Source organism: Macaca nemestrina, chromosome 7 (assembly GCF_043159975.1).
Source record: "Macaca nemestrina isolate mMacNem1 chromosome 7, mMacNem.hap1, whole genome shotgun sequence".
NCBI classification, from domain to species: Eukaryota; Metazoa; Chordata; class Mammalia; order Primates; family Cercopithecidae; genus Macaca; species Macaca nemestrina.
Genome location: NC_092131.1, coordinates 47,890,276 through 47,896,200, shown reverse-complemented (window position 1 = coordinate 47,896,200; position 5,925 = coordinate 47,890,276).

Below are 5,925 nucleotides of genomic sequence, written 5' to 3'. Positions count from 1 at the left end.
TTTTAAAAATAATATACAGTTTAAGGAATATTAACTATATAAAATAGTCTTCAAGGTTAAAATAAATAATGTTAAAACGTGACAATAATATATACATTTGGTCCAGGAATTCTAAGGTCCTTACAATTATCAGAAAGATTATAAGTAATATTAGACTGCTGTGTCATCTATAGGGTAACCACTAAAAGAACAGCAAAAAGCAAAATAAATCATATAACTACAAAGCTAATATAGGGCGAAAGTGGAATAATAAAGCAAAAAGGAAGAGAAAATATAGAACAAATAGGACAAATAGAAATCAAATAGATTAGGAGGTTTAAACTTAAATATCAGTTACAACATTTATATGAATAGACAGTGTACCAATTAAATGCAAAGATTATCAAAGTGAAAAGAAAACCCACAAAGTACCTTTATGCAAGAGATGCCTTAAGTATAGGAGTACAAGGGTTGGAAGTAAACAAGAATGGAAAGAGTTATAGTATGAAATACAAAAACAAAAACGATAGGGCAGGAGGTATGGTGGCTATTGCAATATTATTTAATGTTGACCTTAAGGTGAAAAGTATTGTAAAGAGAGACAATTTGTAATGATAAAAGATTTGATTCACCAGAAAGTTTCAACAGGTCTAATATTTTAATGATTTAACAATATAACCTCAAATATATAAGCTTAAATGAACAGAACTAAAATGAGAAAAGACAAATCTGCATTTCCAGGTTTTAATACACTCAGTAACAGAACAGCAGCCATGCAAAAATATGTAAATATGTAAAGATTGGAATAATATTTTAAAACTTAACCTACTTGGCATATATAAAACAATACCCCCCAACAACTGCAAAATACACATTATTTTCAAATGCAGGTGGAATATTTATCAAAACTGACCATATTCTAAGTCATAGGGATGGAATATATTCTTTGGTCATGTTCATTCACTTAGAAATCAATAATAATTTCAAAAACAGAAAAATTCTATTAAGTCCATTAATTAAGAAATATACTTCTAAATAACTCATGGATCAGACAATAAATTACAATGAAAATTAGAATATATTTGAACTGAATAGTAAAAGTGCTACATGTCAAAACTTATGGTAGACACCTAAAGCCATGCTTAGAAGGAAATGTATAGTCTTAAATGCACATTTAAAAAGATTGAAAATGAACCTAGTAGTTATCTCAAAAAATTCTAAGAATAGCAAATAAAACCTGAAGAAAATAAAGGAAATAAGATAATAACAAGAATTAATAGAGTAGAAAATGAAGATAAAGTTGGATCAACTAAACCAAAAGTTGATTCTTTGAAAGGATAATTGATAAGTGTCTGGTAGACTGAAAAAGGAAGAAACAACCAATATCAGGAATGAAAGGATATTACAAATCCTACGGTCATTTGACAAAATATGTGCATGACTTCAAGCCAATAAATTGGAAATTTTAAATGAAGTGAACAAATTTTTTAAAATGTGGAAGAGCCAAAATTGACAAATGAAAAAATAGAAAATTTGAGTAGTTCCCTATCTGCTAAAGAAATGGAACCTATAGTTACTTTATTTGCTTTTCCATAGTGAAACAACAAGCCTAGATGGATTGATTCATCAATGGAAAAACAATCTTAAATTCTTACAAAGAGCAGCAGAAATGCAGGAACCCTCCCCAACTCATTTTATGATGCCAGAAAACCTAGATACCAAAACCTGGCAGAGACTTCCTGAGAAAGAGACCTATTTCATTCCCCCCAACATCAATGCAAAAATCCCGAACAAAATATTAGCAAACTAAACTACACACATACACACACACCTACACACACGGAATAATAAATCACAATCAAGTTGGGTTTCTTCCTGAAAAAGTGAGGTTGGTGTGATGGTTGCAAATCAATCAATATAATTCAACACATTAACAGAATGAAAGGAGAAAAATAATGTTTCAGTAGATCCAGAAAAAGTATTTGATAAACCAGTATCCACTCATAAAAAGTTTGCTTTTTAATATTCATCTTTATTATTCTTATCCTGAGTATGCACATAAGATGTTCTGGGTCAGAGATAGATTTCTTATTACTCAGGGTAAATAAGTGCACCTGCCTACCTTCACACTAGTCCATATCCCCCAGAGCAACCTGATAAGAACTCATGGGATTTTGGCTGTGTAAGTGGCCAAATACTGCCTAGGCAAGGGACAGGGAAAATTAATTTTCCCTACTTATAAAGACGAAAGAGGCAGCTGTCCTCTTCCCTGCCTGAAAGGGTCTCCTTTTACTCTAGTCTTGTGGTAGACAAAGTCTCTCCAAAAGCCAGATAGCCAGCCCCATGTGTCTCCTAGAGCTGTCTCCTACATCCCTAGGAAGATAGCATATTAGAAATGAGGAAAGATCTCAGCACAATAACCTAAGTTCCCACCACAAGAAACAAGAAAAAGAATAGCAAAATAAACCCGAAGCAGGCAAAAGAAAGGAAATAACAAACAGCAGAAATCTATGAAACTGAAAATAGAAAAATACATAAACAAAAAACTGGTTCTTCGAAAAAACATCAAGAAAATCCATAAAGCTGTAGAAAGACTGACAAAAAGAAAAGAACGCAAATCATCAAGAATGAAATGGCAAATATCACTACAAATCAGGCAGTCATTAAAAAGATAATGAGAAAATACTGTAACTTTCAGCTTATACACTTGACAACTTAGAATAAATAATCTGATTCTTGAAAACCACAAACTACTAAAACTCAACCAAGATGAAATAATCTGAATATCCTATAACCATTAAAGAATTAAATTCATAATTTAAAATCTCCTGATAAATCTCCAGACCCAGATGCCCTGGCTTCTTTGAGGTTCTTCCATGTTGTTGCATGTATCAATCATTCATTATTTTTATTGCTGAGTAGTGCTGCTCTGTATAGAATGTAACACAGTTTGTTTATACCATTCACCTGTTGGTGGACATTTGTTGATTCCAGTTTTGGGCTATTATATAAAGCTGCTATGAGCATTCATTTACAAGTCTTTATGTGGCCATAAGCTTTCATTTCTCTTGGGCAAATACCTAGGACTGGGCTGGCTAAATCATATGATAAGTGTATATTTAAATGTTTAAGGAACTGCTAAAAGTCTTTTTCAAATTGATTGTACCATTTGACATTCCTGCCAGCAGTTTATGTGTGCGAAGTCTGTAATTACATTTATGTAAAACTATAAAATGCAAACTAATCCGTAATAATGCAAGCACATCATTGGTTGCCTGGAATGGGGTGGGTGAGGGGAAATGATTACAGAAGGGCAAAGGGAAACTTCTGGGGCTGATACCTGTGTTTACTCTCTTGATTGTGGTTATGGTTCACAAGTGTAGCCATATAACAAAACTTACCAAATTGTACACTTTAAATATGTGCCATTTATCATATATCAATTATACCTCAGAAGGTGTCAGAAGTAACAGGATATTTATATTTAAATCTGCCTTTGAATTACTGATTGTGACTGAGGTCTCATGTGGCTTACTGGTGAATCCAGTAGCTGAGCAGACTAAAGCTGTCACTTCTGCTAACTCTTTTACCAACTCACCTACTGTCACCTTACACAACCCCAACTGTGTTTCAGCTTTGGACTAATGAACACACCATTTTCTTCCTACTTAAAAAGACCACTCAGGATAATGATTAAGAAATACATCGATGGTGAATAATAAATACTTTCAAAAAAGTTAAATGTGAACATTTGGCTTTCATAGCTCTTGACTGTCTTTGACAAACCTTGACATAAAGCTGCCTTTTCCATCTTGGGCTGTTGACAAAAAAAGCCTAAGAAGGAAAGAGGGTGTGTACAGAAAATTACATGCCATAGAAAAATACCATACACAGGCCAGGAGTGGTGGCACTTTGGGAGGCCAGGGCGGGTGGATCATTTGAGGTCAGGAGTTTGAGACCAGCCTGGCCAACATGGGGAAACCCCATCTCTACTAAAAATACAAAACTTAACCGGGCGTGGTGGTGCACACCTGCAGTCCCAGCTACTTGGGAGGTTGAGGTAGGAGAATCGCTTGAACCCGGGAGGTAAGAGATTGCGGTGAGCTGAGATGGTGCCACTGTACTCCATCTCCAAAAAAAAAAAAAAAAAAAAAAAAGCTATACAGATGAATCTTTAAAGATTTTAATTTATATATACCTCTTCTACCATGCATTGGCTGTAGTAGTTGAACAGACATCAGCAGGCACAATGCTAGGCAGGCACCGGAGATTCAGTGATGAATAAAACAAAACTGACCTGGAACCTGGCTTCCTGAAGCTTCTCTTCATCTGTCTAAATTCCTTTCTTTCAAGGCCCAGTGCAAGTGACACCATCAGAAAGAGCTTCCACACTATTCTATCTGCAAATCTCCCTTTTCTGAGCTATTATGCTTATAGTATGTACCAGGCCACATGACATATGTTATTTTGTGGCATTCTAAAATTATTCCAATCTTTTCATTTTTATAACTGGTGTGTTGTATTCAATAAATAATGTTATTCCAATTTTCATCACTGGTCACGCAAGAGTCCTCTCTTCATTATATTTTGTCCCCATAGTGTACCCCCAGTTTCCTCCCCATCCTAAGTAACCATTACAATACCTAAATATGTATCTAATTAGGTTGTATGTTTTCTTGCAAAATGAGCACTATCTTCTATGCACATGTATTTGTGTATGTCAACAGTATTGTGTTAGCATTGCTTCTCTATTTCTTCACTCTTTACTATGCCTCTAGTACATATCCATGTTGTTATGTATGCATTTATTCCATTGCTTCTACCCGCTATACCTCATGGTGTACCTCTACCACATGTCGTCTTCCCTCTTTTCCAAGGACAGCTACTTGGGTGGCTTCCAACTTGCCCAACAACTATTCTAGTTATTTTATGTATGTTACTTTGGCTCCAGCTTAGTTGTGAACTGCTTGTAGATAAGGACCATGTTTTTCTTTACCTGTTACTCCTGCTGATTTTCTATTAGTGCCTGTGCATGTTATCTGCTGTAAGGTGGTAAACATTAAAGTAAAACTAATTATAGAAGTAAGGAGTTGCCAGTGGAATCTTCCTGAGCTGAATCTAATCATGGCTTTACCCCTTACTAGCTTTGTGACCTTGACCTTGGAAAAGTAAAACCTTGTTGCTCTTTCTTCATCTATAAAGGTAGATAATACCATCCATCTTAGTGGGCCGTTATGAGGAATGAGTTAATTAACTAATACTAAGCACTCCAGTACAGCAGAAGACATACAACAGGTGTTTAATAAATAATAGGTACTATGAATCCTACCTACTGCTTCAAATTACAGCCATCTATACCTGTCAACTTTTCTAAGAATATAAGCATCCTGGAGGTAAGGTCATTTCAAATACTTCTTTATATCTGCTCATTACCCAGCACTCTGCTGTGTGTGAAATATTCTATACATTTATGTTGCTATGGTTTGGATGTTTTTGTCCCCTCCAAAATTCATGTTGAAACTTAATACCCAATGCAACAGTATAAGAGGATGTGGCTTTTAAGAGGTGACTGAGTAATGAATGGGATTAAATGATCTTTTAAATGCATTTTTGCCCTCTTTCCCTTCTGTCCCTTCCACCATGTGAGGACACGCATTCCTCCACTGTGGAGGATGCAGCAATGAGGTGCCATCTTGGAAGCAGAGATTAGCCTTCACCAGACACTAGTTCTGCTGGTGCCTTGGTCTTGGAATTCCCAGCCTCAAGAGCCATGAGAAACAGATTTTTCTATTGTTTATAAATTACCAAATCTGTGGTATTTTGTTATAGCAGCACAAACGGACTAAGACAAATCTGTTAACTCAGATTTTAAGCATATGTGCTAAAGTATTTTAAAAGGTTATTTTATCCAAGAATATAGTATGAGTTAATATCTTTTTTGCAAGA